Raw genomic sequence first — 17,705 nt, 5'->3', positions numbered from 1 at the left:
AAGGGTGTGGCATATTCATGTCAGTATCAGCTTACTGTATGTGTGTCTATCAGCAGACGGAAGAGGCCGACACTGTGGTTGGCACAAACTACATTGAGGCACTGGTGAGTTTTAGACTTTAACACCCTGCCAGTTGCTGAGGAACTTGGTAGGAGAGCACTCGTGGCTACTTAACAAATATTGTGCTGTCTGGCTGCATGTTTCAAATACTTTCAATTTGTCTTGATCCACTTTAGGCTCGGACAAGATCATGTGGTCACTTGTATGATGAGAAATAAGTGGCCCTAACTCCTAGAATTTACGTTTATGTACAACTAATTTAAAACAGCAGACAGGCCTACATTTTTTAGATAAACGTAATAATGAGGGAATGTTGCTGATGTATGTGCAGGCTGCAAAAATGTTGATACTTAACGTTTTAGCAAAATATTTATTGACAATGTATTTTATTTATTTTCCATAGTGAATATTATTATCATTTTATAATTATCTCTTTTATTAGCATTTAACCAAAATCATGATCTTTTCCTGATTTTAACCAAAGTGCCTTTGCAACCAGGTCTCATTGCGAAAGTCTTTGAATACCAGTGCTTGGGCAGTGACTTCCGTGTCAGACACCACCAAAAAATGTTTCACGTCAGCATGATATATGTCTGGGTACCGTCAGTGTGTAACAGTGCCTGGTGGCGTCAGGGGAAAATGTGGCCGTACAACAATGGAAGTTAAGGGGGGCAAAAAGTCGGGCAGGTTGGAGAGGTGGTGGATGGGTCCAACAGTTGGTGACTTTTACCCAGAAGGCCGATGCCAAACCCTGTTATTTCAATCTAAACCTAACCACGTGCGATTGTTGTTGAAGGAAAAAAAAGTCAATTTGCAGTGTTGTACCAAAATAGTACCTTTATTTTGAAGGACACTGCATGCAAATTGTACATTTCCTGTGAAAATGGAAGTCTATTATGAAAAAGCACAATGAATGTAACAGGCTGAAGTATAATAGGCGTCCCAGAACGTAAACAACAGACACACCCAGGCTACAAACATGTCATATGTCAACGTGGAAGGTCCATGACCAAGCGGTGTTATGTGTCGAGGTCAAAGTGAGAATGTGTTGGCTTTTGTTGCCTAAACCACAGACAGGAGTCTGGACGAAACCCTGGTGTCACACTCCTGCCCTTTGCATGTCCACCACCCACTTCAACCACCTCGCTGCGACTCTAGCGCAATATGTACATGTAATGTTTCAATAACTCAAAGACACATTATCTCCGAACATTATCCAAACAGCGATCACACTGTCAACACAACATAATTATAACTGCAATTCAGTAAAATACAAATGTAATTTCTAGGACTTGGGGCTGAAATAAGTTAGCGGGGCAGGGAAGGCGTTATAAACTGGAACTTCACTGATAACTGACAGACAGTGGTTTTTACTAAGTGTGATGTAGCACTGTTAGAGGAGCTGTTTGTATGATATATGCACATCATACATGTCTTTCTTCTAATTAAAGTAGCAGATAGAAAGTATAAATTAAATTTCTTGTACAGAAAACCTCTCATCCCAGTGCTCTCTCTGCTCAGCTTTATCCTCTGAGGTGCACAATGTGCAATAGCATGACTGAAAACCAGTGAAACCACTGTGAACTCTGAAGCTAGGGATTGCCCTCCAGTGGCCAGAGGAGCGGAGACCTTGCAGAAAGAGGAGACAACCTCAGGGCAATATTGCTCATGAATATTACTTGTGTTAACTACATAATGTACCTAACATTATCTCCTGCAATTCTATGATTGCAGCAGTTTACCAACAAACAAAGCAAAGCAAAATGTGGTGAAATTATGGTTTAATTATCTATATTTTCATTTTTAAATTAATTTCTTTGTTCACTATTCAGCATTGTTTGGTCAGTGTTGCCATTTAAACAGATAAGTGTAGTAGTTTGCAGACAGACTGCATGGGATAAAGCTCAACGTCTCAGCCTTTGTCTGTTGTAATTAAAAACACCAGCACTGTGGTATCATCTTACTGCACACATTTGGATCTATTCTGTGGTGTTGTTTCTGGTACATATGAAACAAAATGCCCCTGGAATTTTAATGTTCAACTCTGATGGGAACCAAACATTTAATCAAATGTCATGCAAACATTACAAATTAATATCTGCTGTTGTATGTTCTCAAATAAAATTATCAGGAGACATTGGCCCCTGAAAGAGTTTACAAATCCTCCCTAAATAAAGGTGCCCAAAGGGAAATTCTTTCGGTTCAAACCGTCTGTGGCATACGTCTGCAAAAACACACACCTTGACCTAGATGCACTTTTTCCTTTCAGCATGTCTGGGTCAACTTCCTCTGCAGCATTTTCACATCTTCTTTGTCATTTTGGGCTCCCAAAGAAACTTTTCACAACAGCACGCCAAAGAGTTCATTCATTTTTACCTATAAAAGCCTCACAGGTCCTTTGAACTCTCATAGTGAGTTTTTAAAAAGGTGTCATTGTCTGCTTTTCTTTGTATCTTAAAGTTTCCTCTTGCCTCTCTTCTCTCTGGGCGTCATTTAATCAGTTCCTTTGCATGCTAGGCTGCTAAACAGACGCTCAGGTAAGCACACACTGGTGCTCTCTTACAGCCCGAACCACACAGTGTGTCCCAGGTTGCCCACCATACCGTGGGAACTGTATCTGCGGAGAGCGGTGCATTGTGGCACAGGAGCTGTCAAGAGGGACAGCGGGATAAAACAGGAATTGTTCTTCAGCGTGGCCCAATTCATTTAGCTGGCACACAACAGCCTGTTCGTGTAACATCACCCGACTCGACCCGAACCGAGTCAGGCCAGAGGCATCCAATTGTTCCTCTCTGGGGTGCAACACTGACTAAAGACTGAAGGAACTATTATCCAGCCTTCCCTGATACAGTGCAGCACATGCACACGCTGACAGAGACATTTAGCTGAGCAATCTCAATTAAATCTCCGACACAAAGACAACAAATGGCCTCTTTATGTTTCCGGAGCTGTGAGAGACAGTCTCTTGAACAGGAGCCATGATCAGGTTAAAGTTTACAATGACTCTGACACCTGTCCTCTGTGGCAGGAGCTGAACCTTTGGCAGCGATTTCACAAACGCAGATTCAGTATTTTCCACAGAATAAAGTATTTTATTATGGGACAATAAAACCTGCCTTGTTTTCAGTTTCCTTTTACTGTCACCGTACTTCTCTCTGTACACTGTGTGATTATATGGAAAATGACTTTGAACCTTGTGAACTGAGTGATCAGTTGCAGAGTCATCATAGAGGAAATATACAGTATCTGTGTCAGTGACAACAGCAAAAAGACTACTTACAAATACAGCTGAAGCAAGTAGCCAATGAACTGAATGATTAGTTGATCGGCAGAAAAGCCAATAATAACAAACACACATGTGAAGGTTTTCTGGTTTTCTTTGTTTCATATTATTTTTAATTCAATATTACCGGGTTTAGATTGACAAAATAAGACATAAGATAATTCCACTTTGAATTCTTAGAACTTGTGATGAGTATTTTTCATTGTTTTTGTGGATATATAATAGACTAAACAATGCATTTTTAGAAAATCAACAGACTCATTGATAATAAAGATAATAATTTGTTGCAGCACTTCTTAGAATTTACTACTCATCTGACAATTGCTATATCCATGGATGTTAGCCCAAAGTGGGCCTCATAGTGCCAGGGCCTCCTCCTTGGCCTTCACCTGCAAAATGTGACTCAAATTAACACGTACTGACAAGAAAGAGACAGAAAAAGACAACAAAGAGATGCAAAGGAACAGCAAAGACACACAACATAACCACAAAAATGGGGAAAACAACCACAAAGCAATGACTATACTCTAAAAAAAGAGAAAAAAGAGTTTAGTACTACACATGTAATTTGCTTTGACCTCGAAAGGTTTAAGTAAGTTGAACCAACGTAATGTTCAGACAAAAGTTGTCAAAAAGTTGAGTGGAGATATTTAGTGGTCATATTCTAATTTATTAATTTTATTTGACCCTACTCAAAAATGTTACATGCCGTTTTGACTTTGACCAACTTCTTAAAATAAGTTGACAACCAACGGAAACACTTTAGTGTAAAGAATGTAATTTTTTATGCTGAAAAACGTCTTAAATGTCTTTTAAGTGTCATCCACTAACCCCATGAATCATTTTTTAGTGTACAAAGAGACATAAATGTCCAAAAAAGACATAAAATTACATCAAAGAGGCACAAACAACTACAATGAGACACAAAACAACCACAAGGCGACACAAAATGACTACAGAGACACAAAATAATTTGAAAAGACAAAACTACCTCAAGGATACACAAACACAAAATGACCACAAAGCGATATAAACCTCCAAAAAAAGACAAAGAATTACCTCAGTAAGGGACTATTCGGACGGGATTAGTTTTACATGGGCACGTGGGGTAATGTCACTTTACCACAGAACGTTGGTAATATTAATGGCCAATTCACACGGGATGAGAAATATCAGTAAAACTACCACAAGTAGTAACTACCAAAGAGACACAAAACCCACCACAAAGTCTGTGTCTTGGTCCTACATCGGAGAGGTGGTGGGGCCCTTTACATATCTGTGCACAGGAGCACACTGTCTCATAATCTGCCCATGGCTGTGATGTTTAAAAAAGTTATTGTGTCCTCACATTTGTGACGGTGGAACCAGAGTATTGTTGGAATTTTTGCTGAAAAATTACTTGAACAATCAAACATGGTTGCATCTTAATTTTCTATCAATTCAAGTCAATTAATCATCTTATCATTTTAGCCCTAATTGCATTTAAACATTTTTTTAAACAAAAGAACAAAAAAGCAATACGTTTGCTTCTAACACCTTTTTCAAACAACTGGATTCAGTTACTGTGTAAAATGACACAGCCGTTTGCTGCCGTCTATTTCTGGAGCTACCTTTGTTCTTCGCTGACTGTGACGACCCATCGTTCACTCATCATGAGGTCAAGGAGAGGTCGGGGTTAACTTAAACAGCATGACAAAGAGGTGACAGCTTTTATCGGAAAACGAATCAATAACTTTCTCTGGGACTGTTGGACTGAACATCACCTGCAGGAGGAATGACCACAGATGACCTGCACCGAGATGCAGGATGAATGATGTGGTCATGGTACCGTACAACAGCGCAGAGAGGAAATGCTTTGAAATCAGATCAATACCTTTTAATCCTATTTTTGTTTTTTACACTAGATGAAACACACGGGCCTCTGTACTTCCTTGTAGAGAGAAATCATCTGCAGCTTTGATGTCATGGCTGTATCACACTGCAGTGACAGGAAGGGTGATGTCCAAAAATGTCCAAACCCATCATAAAACAAAGTCCAAACCAATTCTGACACCATGAAGTTCCACTCGGAAGCCCATTGTTTGTGGCTATATGATAATTAGAGTTGGCCTTGCTGGCTGTTTATGTAAGAGGGGCTTGTTTATTCATAGTGAGTTCAGCCCCATCCGATCTCAATGGCTCCATTATTAGGCGAGTGGTTAAAGCCTCTTTCAAACTTCAAACATAAGAAGCCGCCCACTCGGGGCGAAACTGGCCTGGTGATCTGCAAAAACTGAAATGTAATCGCTCCGCATATGCAGCAGTGTGCAGCAGATCGAGACAATCTGAGTACATGAGGCCCGTTCTGTATCATTGTGTCCCGAAATGTTATGCAAGCTCTTTACCTTTGATGAGCCGTCTGGGAAACACCTGAGCACGCTTTGTTCCTGATGCAGTAAATAACGTGCAGCCATGTTTCATCTGTGGAAATACACAGACAAACAGCTGAGGACGCCTTACATTTCCACTGAGCTTTCCATATGTTCTACCACACCAAAGAGAAAAGGGTCACACACAGCTGGGTCTTTGTTCTTGACAGGGGGGCCTTGGACTGTGCAAAGCCTTTAAGAGCGGATGGCCATAAGCCTCTTTGACTGTACTCTCTGCACCGGCAGACACTGAACCAGGTGGAGAGCGGCGAGCGCAGGCAGCACGGAAACACCACAAAATTGCATGTTCAAATCCTGCTTTAAGGAAGAAACGGATATGACCGAAATCTTGAACGTACCAACACCAGAGAGAGGAGAGGGTGATACTTGTCACCAGTTCACTGTACTAAAAGCTGGTGGAGGATTACCGACCACTTCAGCTCTATTTTCTTGTGCACACTGGTTCCCAGTACAGTCAACTAAATGCCACAACAGACCACGTAATCACCATACACTCCACAATCTTTGTTCTAACAGTCTGATTTCTTTGCACACAGAAAGAGGATAAAGATCTTTCAAATGTGAATCTTTTTCTCATCGTTGCTGGAGAATCATAGCAAATCAATTTTTATTATGTTGTCAAGCTGTTTGCGTCCTAAAGTTGTTTCAGTTTCCACAGGAGCCACAGATTTGAGGAGTAAATGACAGGAGCCATTGTGTCAAACCAGTGTCTCTTTATGGCCTCCCGATTACGCTGATCTCACCATCATGCTGCCTGCGTCACATGGCTCGCCTTATGCCAATCACAGGGTAAGGGACATTGACACCGGGCACAGCTATCCTGGCATCTCACAAAGCCTTTGAGATCAGCTGAGAGGGGAAGTCCTCTGAACTAAATGACAACATTATACGAGACAGAGAGGAACACTCTGCAAGAGATGTCACTTTCCAGCTGACGTGTTTCATATGTGAAAACAAATGACTCAATATGCTCAGTAAGCACATTTCCATCCACCTGTTTCTGTGTGTATTTTACGTATAAATAAAATGATAAATGAAAGTTTAAATATTGCAATTTTTTTATTTCTTGTTTGAAGCAAAAAAGTTGGTGTATCAGTAAAAACGAACGTGCACAGTGCTATGCAAACAGATTTATAGTCGTGATGTATGTGAAGCATGTGACTTAAACTTCAGGTTTCAAGCTTCAGTAGAGAAAGAAAAATTATCTGTGTGGACCTGTGAGGAGATTGTAATGCATACACTGTGGCGACTGCAGGAGACAAACTAAAAGTCACTGACACGAACAAAAAATATTTAACAATATAAAAATATAAACCATACCAAAACAAATTTATCCTACTAATCTTACAAAATCCATTCCTTTTACAGTTAGTTGCGGCCTCTACGTCTGCAACGCTCTAATGGCACCCAATACTGGAATTAGCTTCACCAACTGTTTATCTTGACCTGTGGAATTTTGGACAAAATTTGTGCTACACTACGTTTGGATTGAATCTAGAGGTGGGAATCACCACAATACCACGAGGGCCCACTATACCAATTTATTACTGTACTTAAGTCACAATACAATATTATTGTGATTTTAGACATGTTGTGATATGCTGAATATTGCGATAGAAATATATTGCGATGTATTGGGAATTATTACTGTTTTGCAACTGCAAATTATGTCCCTAAAGCAAAACTTTGTTAGCATCGGTATTATTTCATGAAATAAGGTTTTGAGTTCGTTCATCTCATTTCAGTCATTTTTATAGCAGCAAAATCTATTTAGTGGACTGAAAAAGTAACTGATGTGATTTTTCTAAAATATTAATAATGTCTAATATTTACAATGTCCACCATCTTTTTTAGCATGTTAGCATGCTACCAAAAACAGCTCGCTTGGAGTGAATGGTCTTTCCAGAAGTTGTATTAAACACACTCTGAACCAGCGTTGCCAGGTGTACGATAATTATTGTATTTGTACAATAATTTGGCCCTCTGTACGATGTACGATCAATAATCCCAAAAAAGGCCAAATGTACGATAATTTGACCATTTCATAAATGTGTGATTGTAATCACTATGCCAGAGTTTTTTGTGGGACCTGAGGGCATCTGTTCCCATGTGACATGTTTCCAGCCAATCGCACTTTGCTTAGCCTGAGATACGGGTGATGTTTGTCTCTGAACAATGAGCATGATTGGTTGAATGGTCAGGTGTACCCGCCCCACGAGGCACAAGGACCCGTCAGGAAGTCGAGCGAGAATGAGATTCAAAACAGAAGAAGAAGAAGAGGAAAAACAGAAGCAAGGAAAATGGAAAAAAAGTAAACCAAAAAAGTAAACACTAGAGTGACTATATTTGTCTATAGCGCATCAGTAGGAGTGTTATTTTGGTTATGACGGACGTACGATAATTTCCCTAAAAATACGATAATTTTGAGTCTCTGGTACGATAATCCTACATTTCCCACCTGGCAACGCTGCTCTGAACAATCCCTGCTGATTCCTAGATAAAATGCTGCTGTAAGATAACGTTAACCCTCCTCTGTATAGTAACGTTAAGCACTTAAATCAAATTGGCAATTGATTATATTCTCTTTGGACACCGATAACTACACATTAAATTGACAATTTATTTCAAGGCTAAGAAACTAGTGAAACAAATTTTAATATTATTATGCCATCAATTCAACTGCTCCCTCTTTACTAGTCCGTCTCTGCATCTGTCCCATAGAGTGCCCAAGAGACGGCGTTTTCCTGTAGGCCGACGCAGAAGTTAGCTTCTGACCCTTGTCAAAAAGTCTCTGGGATTTTTCCATTGGATTTTGGATTATTGAAGAAAATTAGCTCTGTGGCAAACATACATTTACGATACACTTTGTTCAGCAAGATAATCTTCACAAATGAACACCATTTTCTGATTACTGAAGCAATCGCCAGCAGTAAAAAGCTTATGTTAGGCTATAAATGAACTACACTAGTCGCATGACCTGCATAACAAGACCGTAAAGCCATGTTCGGCACGACTCTGCGTGATGACATTCTGTAGTCACATTTAGCCACTTGTTAGCAACCGCCTTTTATAAGACACATAGAAGCTTTAACATTCACAAGTTGGGTATTTACTGGCATATTTTTTCTTAAAGTCTCTTAAACTTATGTTCTAACAGAAAACCCATTGACTTTGAGACGAGGGAACCGTGAGTGATAAAATTCAAACTTATTTCTGGGTTTTAGGACTCTCACTCTGTACACTCCTTCAGTGCATGATGGGATACGGGCTAGCGCTTGGTTAGTGATCATCAGTTTTACACCACTTTTCAAGATGCATTGTTGAATACCTTGAGTTCACTATATGGGGTATAATATTACCCACTAAACATTTGGACAGCACTACAAAATGGTGAACTCACTATAAAGTGGACTATATGGGTCCATGTCATTGGTTCAACAGCCCATTGGTTCGACATCCCATTAGTCCGATTGTCCGCGGTGCTGAACGGCTCGCGGCGGGCGTATGATGCACCGCGACCATACGCCATTGAGGCGGAGCAGGCTCACGGCTTATGTGTTTGTCACTTTTTTTTCATTTTAACCCACACTATGATCTTTTCCTGACCCTAACCAAGTGGTTTTTGTGCCTAAACCTAACCAGACCTTAACCACAGGGCATCATGATGATTTCGGAACGGACTTTGGAACAATGAGTTTCATGTGGTCGGAACAATGGGCTGTCGAACCAATGGGCTGTCGAACCAATGGGCAGTTCCCGACTATATAGTGAGAAGCGAGTGATTTCGGACACAGCTATTGCGTACAATGACAACTTTCACGTATTTCTCGTAGCGTTTTTTTGTTTGTTTGTTTTGTTTTTAGCTGGCTTTGGTTACTTCCAACCTTTACATTACACAAAACCTTGTTCCACTGAACATCGCAGAGACAAAATTAACCTAATACCTCCACCCAATTCCAGAAAAGACAACAAACAAGCCAGTCAACCAAGATTTCAGTATATTAGAGCATTAGTAATTGTAATGTACCGAATAATTACTCGTAAGTGAGTTAAAATTGAGTCACTTACTGCCCTGCTCTGCTGAACACCAAAGATATCAAACAGCATGACAAAGTTAGCGACTAGCTGGTGGAGATCGTTAGCAAACACTTAGCAAGCTCAAGAGACAGATACTGTCGGTAAAGAAAGAAAATGGGACGAAATGAGAGTAAATACTTGACTTACCTCTGTCAAGTGCCCAAGACACAAGACTCCAAGTGGATTATGATGTTGCTTTGTGTCTGCTGGTAATTAGGCAGCTAACGAGCAAGCTAACGTCAGCTGTGACAACTCTATAGGCCCGCATGTCTGTCAGCTTGTTGTGGAGTCCTTCTGTCCTCTAGTCTCTTAAAAAGCGGTTTTAAAGACTCATTTAAACACAGAATACGTTAAAGAAACTGTTTTTCTGAACTCAGCACTGAAAGATACAGCTGTTTAGTAAGAGCACCTGTTACTGCTCTGTAGACCTCATTTCACTTCTGATATTGAACGTCACATTTCCTGTCTTTTCATGAAAGCATTGTCACAGCGTGGATGAAAAGAGAGCTAACAGGCCTTTCTCACAGCAGACATTTTGACTTGTCATTCCAGGAAAAGCACAAGTGTTACACCACCAACGATAACTCATATTCATAGGTCATATTCAAGTGTTCCCATGAGGCAGGATGAATAATATCAGGAACTTGAAATCAAAGCAGCTAAACGGAATTCAGACATCATTGGTGTCATTATTCACACCAGTACTTTTCCTGCTGTGACCTGTACAAATGTCTTCCATAAAAAAGGCCCAATTGTGACTAAAATTGTTCTTTAAATTATTTTATGTGACAAACAAATTGATTGAGTTATCAATGAGTACATTTATTTACAATTTTAAAAATACCATGTTAAACGTCTACATCTCTTTGTATCTCGTGGCACCCTCTCTAGTCTATAGACTATGAAATCCATTTGAAATTCAAATTCAAAATTTGAATTTCTGTGCGATTTTTCTGTTTCCAAAGACTCAAGGCTGCAGCAATCCCCACTTCCAATTTTTTTGAGCCTACACTTGTACAGTAATGTCATGACATAGCACATGCAAAGATGAAAACCATCACCTCTAATGTCTCCACAGTGTCAGACGTCTAAGTAAGCAGTATGTGAGCGTGATGCAAGGGAGGTGGCTTTGTTCCTCATGAGTCAGCCCTGTCAAAAGCCATGAGTCAGGGAGAGTCGAGGAAACAGCTGCATCCTTGTGCCGCCTGACTTTTTTATTTCCATTGTAAACTAGTAAGTTAACCCTGTCAGCCTTTTAGAGCCGTTGTAAAGCTATATCTGTGTACGCGCTAAAGTCTTCCCAACATAGGACACGGCCAAGGACTCGTCATACTACAATGCTGTGGTTTATTTAGAGGCAATCAGATCTCCAAAATAGAAAAACAGTGTTTGGTTTGACCTCTGAATGACCAGGTGTTACAACAATAGTCTATTTAAGTCGTATGTGCAGACTTTGACATGTTTTCTTTTCTTGTCTTGTACCGTTTCAGTTACATGTCCTAATGTCTGGTTTCCAGTTTCATGGAATTCTTTCTTTCCTTCTTTCTCTCAGTCTTTCTTTAGCTCTGACACCAACAGGTGAGCATGTGTAATCAGATCAGGAAGAAGGGAGGAGTTGAGTTTTGTTCACCTTCAGGTCTCGACCTACTGAGAACACCTATTCATAAAATAATCTGAACAGGAACAGCACAATAACTGGTCGAGCCAGGGTCTTGATTTCTCAGCCTGGTGTTCGGAGATGAACTTATCAACTCTCTCATCTCTCTCTCATTTCAGTCATACCGCTGCTGATGGGCATGAGGTAAATGTGACAGTCATTCATCAATGTGATAACAACAGTCATGCGAGCAGGTTTGTGAGGTTATATTAAGGCATTGTGGTGCTTTCAGGTGAAGGGAAGCTAACATTAGCATACTCACAATGACAATGTAAACATACCGATGTTCAGCAGGCCTAAACTTTAGCGTGATAAAATGCTAACATCGATTAATTAGCACTAACAAGTACATTTGAGGCTAATTGAAATGTTTAGTTTTCTTAGTATTTGGTCAAAAAGCAAAATATTGGACATTATAGTGACATTTTAACTTGATGATTACCCTAAAGTAAAGGTAAATGTTTGTTTTCAGGTTCAAAAAACATGTTATTTTCTTCATATTATCCCGCTGGAACACCTGTATTCACTCTCTGTCTGAAACACTATGTTTTTAGTGCCTGTCTCTTCATGCCCCTCCCGAAAAAGCCTAGTCTGCTCTGATTGGTCAGTGTTTCTGGGTCTTTTGTATCTAAACGTCTTTGCATTGTCGTTGCAGCTGAAGAATGACTATAATAGCACTTTCTACTGTGAAAAATCACCAATAAGGGCCATACACTTTGCACCCTCACATTCATTGTTTTCAATGTAATGCACAGCAGGCGCGCTCAAACACCAGAATGACGCGGCCACAGCATGCACACGTTCCAAAGTGCCTAGTTTACAATAAACTGAGTTCAACTTTTGGAACGCAGCACAACATGTCGCGTGACGAGGAACAACCACAGCCAACAGATATCTTTCGCTTCTTCTGAAAATATCATTCATTCATCTTCTAACTGCTTCATCCTCTTGAGGGTCGCGGGGGGGCTGGAGCCTATCCCAGCTGACATCGGGCGAGAGGCAGGGTACACCCTGGACAGGTCGCCAGACTATCGCAGGGCTGACACATAGAGACAAACAACCATTCACGCTCACATTCACACCTATGGACAATTTAGAGTTACCAATTAACCTAGTCCCCAACCTGCATGTCTTTGGACTGTGGGAGGAAGCCGGAGTGCCCGGAGAGAACCCATGCTGACATGGGGAGAACATGCAAACTCCGCACAGAAGGGCTCCCACACCCGGGATCGAACCGGCAACCCTCTTGCTGTGAGGCGAGAGTGCTAACCATCACACCACCGTGCCGCTCCCGAAAATATCAGTCTGTGATAAATACGGAAAAGTTGATCATTTCAGTGCAGGGTCCACAAACAGTATGCCTATGCACTTATAAACAGTGCCTGGAAGAAGATCAGCTCTGTACTCAGGATTTGAGGTAACAAAAAACCTGCTGCCCCGCCCTTGAAAGCTGGCACAAAAAAGGCACGAGATTAGCACCCAGCGCCTGACCTCGTGTTTTCCAGGCAGTTAAAGGCATGGCATGTGTATAGCCCCTAAAAGCTTCTAAACACAACCAAGCATGTTCAAGCAGGAATCTGATCCGTAATCGGAAAGAAATTAACAACACTGGCAACCAAGATCACAGGTTTCCCTGATGTTAGCATGTAGCTACATGTAGCAGTGTGCTTGCAGCCAGGGAATGACTGTAATGGAGTATAGTGGCATTTTCTACTGTGAAAAATCACAGATAAAAGCCTCTAAACCCAAATCTTCATAAGCTCCAGCAGGAATATGATCTGATTTCAAGGAGAAGTTAACAATATTAGCAACTAAGACTACATGTTTGCATGACAGTAGCATGTAGCTACATGCAGCAGAGTAGATAGCAGTGATTACTTTTACATATCCTAAGTTTACCTCATTGTTTAACACTTTGGCCACATTAAACTTTAACATCATGACAGAAAATAAGGAAAAGTATAATAGGTCCCCTTTAAAGGACCACTTAATGACAATACATCCATTAGTTGTCCAGAAATTTCACCTAAAAACCACAAATATCAACTTCACGGTGGCTCGACAGGAAAAGTCAGAAGATCACCTGAGTCAGTGTTCTTCAACCTCATGCTTGAAAGATCACAAGTCACTAGTGGGGGTATAAAAATACAGAAACATTCATTATTGTTTAGTTATATATATATATATATATATACTGGCTATTGGTTTTCAATTTTTTCCCACGATTAAGAACAACAAGAAAGCAAACATATTCATATGGTAGATACATAAACTGGGTTATTTTCCAACATGCATTAGGAAAATATCAGGGCAATGTCCTAGACAGGTCAGCTGTCAATCACACAGGCTTTTAGATAACAGAAGAAGATCATAAGATTAAATGACCCACTTACTGCAGCAGCAAAACTAAAGGGACATTTGATTCCTAAGTTGTCAGTATTACTTTACAGTCATGTGACACCGGTGTTTGAAAGGAAATCTTAGACAGAGCACATACTTAACATACATGCCATAATGACTGGTGATAATACACACACACACACACACACACACACACACACACACACACACAGAGCAGGCTCAGTGGGGATTTACAGCTACAGTGGGGATTATATTTTATTACACATGCCATCCCTGGCTGTAATCCACTTTAACAGGGCCTTGTTTGCTGACACCTCATGGAAGAACGTACAGCTGAAAGAGAGAGCTATTCACTCAAAGTCACGGCTAAAATTAGCATCGTTAACTCCGAAAACTTTGACCCTCGTGTCAGTTATGACGACACGTCAATTGCAGGAGATGTGGATTTTAAAGCTGACTCGCCACATGTCCATCATCATGCCTCAAAGCGGGAGTTTAACAGTTAAACGAAGTTGACAAAAGCTGCTGACATCCTGCTTGCATCTGATGTGCTTTGCAGAATGATTTAATCACTTATTAACTGATAACTTTGCATGATTTAAAGGAAATGTGGAACATTTTCAGATCAGAGAAAATACTGTCCACAAACTCAAGATATTCTAATGATTTCAAAATACCTATTTATGGCAGCAGAGCGGTAATCTATCTTCATAAAAAATTCCAGGAGATTAAAGTTGGAGACAGAAACCAACTCTGCACAGCACTCTCTGCCTCATACATCTGAGTGGTTGCGTAACTGGGTTTGAAGTCAACATTTACCATGTGGAGCTGACATGCGGATTGTGTGTTTGGAACAACTATTGTTGACATTTCTTTCCTGTTTCCATCAAGTAAACGTGAGTATCGGTCCAGTGTCATACTTTGGTGATGGGACAATTTGTTCTTCTGTCAACAGGGAACTCCAACAACACTGATAATCCTCCACAAAAAGATTTTTTGGAAGGAGACAGCGGCCACGTGATCATTGTCAGCCACTTAAATCACAGCTCTGGGTATTTACTTTTATAAACCTGCCAACAGAAGAACTAAACAAGAACAAGAGAACAAGTACCTGGAAAAAGACTGTTATTAAAAAAGACATGAGAGAACACATTGCCTCATCTGTTTGCTTTAAACGGGACGACGACTGGCTGATGGGTCAGGGTCTGTTGGTGGATGTAGGAGCACAAACCCTAGTTTGGGTTTGTGTGGGTTTTGCAATGTGACCATGTGTTGGATGCAGAGGAACAATCAAACCGGGATAAGAGAGGGGGCTGAGGGGACAATACCCAGGCTGTCCCCTGCAGGCCCCATGCCACATAAAGACCTGATTATCCCCCCCCTCCTCCTGTTGGCTGGCCTTGCCGAGTGGACAGACAGTGGACTCAGTATTTCCTTTCCTCTGTTGAGCAGTGGGGACTCTCCTCCAGTCTCTGCCCGGGCAGAGCAATTTAAGGGGAGCTGTTGTTTTGGAGAGCCACTGTGGGAAAGTCATTAAAGTGTAAAGCATCTCTCTTTTATTTAATTCTAAAAGACTCCTGGAAGAGACATCCACCAAGGCGGAGGATGGTAATGAGTGCTGACACAGACCGGCCACCCCCACAGTGCCGTGTGTGCCGATGGCCGCTGCCATGGCAAACCGATTCTCTGCTATGAAACCTGCCTGTGGGACGCACAGTGAGAAGGGCTTCCTCTCTTCCACAGGTGGCCAGTGTCTACCAGCAAACTACTAAATCAGAGCTTTTCTTCCAACCGGAAAAGGACTTTCTGTCACTTTGGTGGCCTTTGGTTGTGTTTTGCGGGGTGGGCATTCTGTCATGTGCTCCCAAGATCAGTCTGTCATTATTTATTTAAAGGGGACTTAGTGAATACCTGATACGCAACCACAGAAACAGAGTAAGAGTAGAACAGACATTTCCATTCCAATCAATGTAGCAGGATGGCCAGAGCAGCGGCCATTTTTATGTTAACCATTGCCAGGTGTTTTTATGTTAACCGTTGCAGCAGGCTAACTTCTGTATGACCATTCATGTAAACACACCCACTTTCTGCAAGAACACAGTGATGTAAGATTTTGCAGCAATGACCATACAACCAGTGAAGTGGTACTAAAATATCACCGTAAGTGCTGTTTCCGTGTTTCCTTTGTTGCCATTAATGGCATGTTTGTTGAAACACTGTAACTGCTTCCGAAGAGTGAGTGAGAGCTGGTGCACGGCAGACATACGAGACGGAGAGCATATTTTCACATCTAACTCTGTGAATGAGGGGTTTACTTTGACCAAACCAGAGATGGTGATCGGTGAAACAGTGGAATAAGTAACTCATGTCTCACAAGTATAACAAAGACAGTTTTGGTGAGGTTATTGGAGACTGCCTGTTGTTCTGACCAAAGTCTCGAAGCCGTATTACTCCAAAAAAAAATGTCCTTCATTCTGGGGCCGCCTCTCTGCCTTTCCTAGGCCTATGCAGAAAGCCTAAGGCGGAGACAGCACACCTCCCTGCCCTTCCATGCGCCTACATGGAAAGCCGAAGGTAGAGCAGCAGCAAATAACAGAGCACCATCAGTGACAAACAGATATGACACTGATAAGTCAGACCCAACATGAAAAGGAGGAGCTGGGGTGGAGGTGGGTTGCAATGCAGCTTGCAGAGGAAGCAGCAACAGTAGGCAGGCCAGAGCAGTTTAAGTAGGGCGCCCTAAATGAGATTCACCAATTGGTTACATAGAAAGGAATTATGTGATCTATCAACTGACTCCCTTTCATCAATCCAGCTGCTCCATCAGTTGATTGGGCTGTTTGAGATCAGCTGATGTAGCTGGGATGTGAACTGAGCTTGACATCTTGTCCTGCCTGAACTGTCGCTATGCTGTGATTAGGAAAGTTAATGGTTTGACTTAGAACACCCATGTTTAGTGGCTCAAAAACTGCAAGCAAAAAGCAGGGATGGTTCGGTGGCTAAAGTGCCACCAGGAAACTGAAACTAACTGCAGGAAGTGTGTATTTTTAAAGCAAGGAACTTAAAAGCAATGAGCATTTGTTTTTGGGATCACAGGCTGTTGGCGAAATGGGTTTTCTGTCTAGTGGGACATTTTTCAGACTAATGGTGCTTCTGAAATTTGGGATGTCAGGACAATAGCATGGCACTGTTTAATTTTCTTTCTGTCAAGTTTGAATAAAACTGTGCTTTCCGATGAGTTATGATTCTGATACCCGATGTGCCTGCCAAACTCCTCCCCTCTGTAATATTTTGCTCTGGACTTTGCCTCAGGTACGTTAAAAACATTTAACTTCTGCGGTGGATTTCGGAGAGACTGTATGACAGTGTGCAAGCTTAGCGAACATGATGCTAACTCGCTAACGTCTTTTTAAATAAATATTTCACAGAAAATGCCACGTGTCTGGCAGGTCCTGTCTTTGTTCCAAGCACATATTCCAAACAACTGAATGGTGAAAAACAGACAAAATTAGCCTCTTCCCTATGGCTACAGGTAGTTTCTATCAGGTTTCTATCCATTCGTAAAGAAATGCACTTCCTTGCATTGGACACTAGAGGCATCATCTGTATATTTACAGATCTACGGACACCAGTCACATAGTTAAGTGGAAACGAGGTGTTAAGATAACGTTAGCATTAGTTTAGTGACAGAGAGAAACTTGGATTGGTGTACAGTTACATTTCTCTGTTTCATACGGAAGAAGAATAGGCCTCAAACTTGTGTCATGCTCTATGAACCCACTGATATGTGTTGTCACTGTAACAACTACCAAAACAATCACCCTTTTCATTTGTGCTA

Source organism: Epinephelus fuscoguttatus, linkage group LG15 (genome assembly GCF_011397635.1).
Source record: "Epinephelus fuscoguttatus linkage group LG15, E.fuscoguttatus.final_Chr_v1".
Classification (NCBI taxonomy): domain Eukaryota; kingdom Metazoa; phylum Chordata; class Actinopteri; order Perciformes; family Serranidae; genus Epinephelus; species Epinephelus fuscoguttatus.
The sequence above is the reverse complement of the archived record's forward strand: the minus strand, read 5'-3'. Positions refer to the sequence as shown.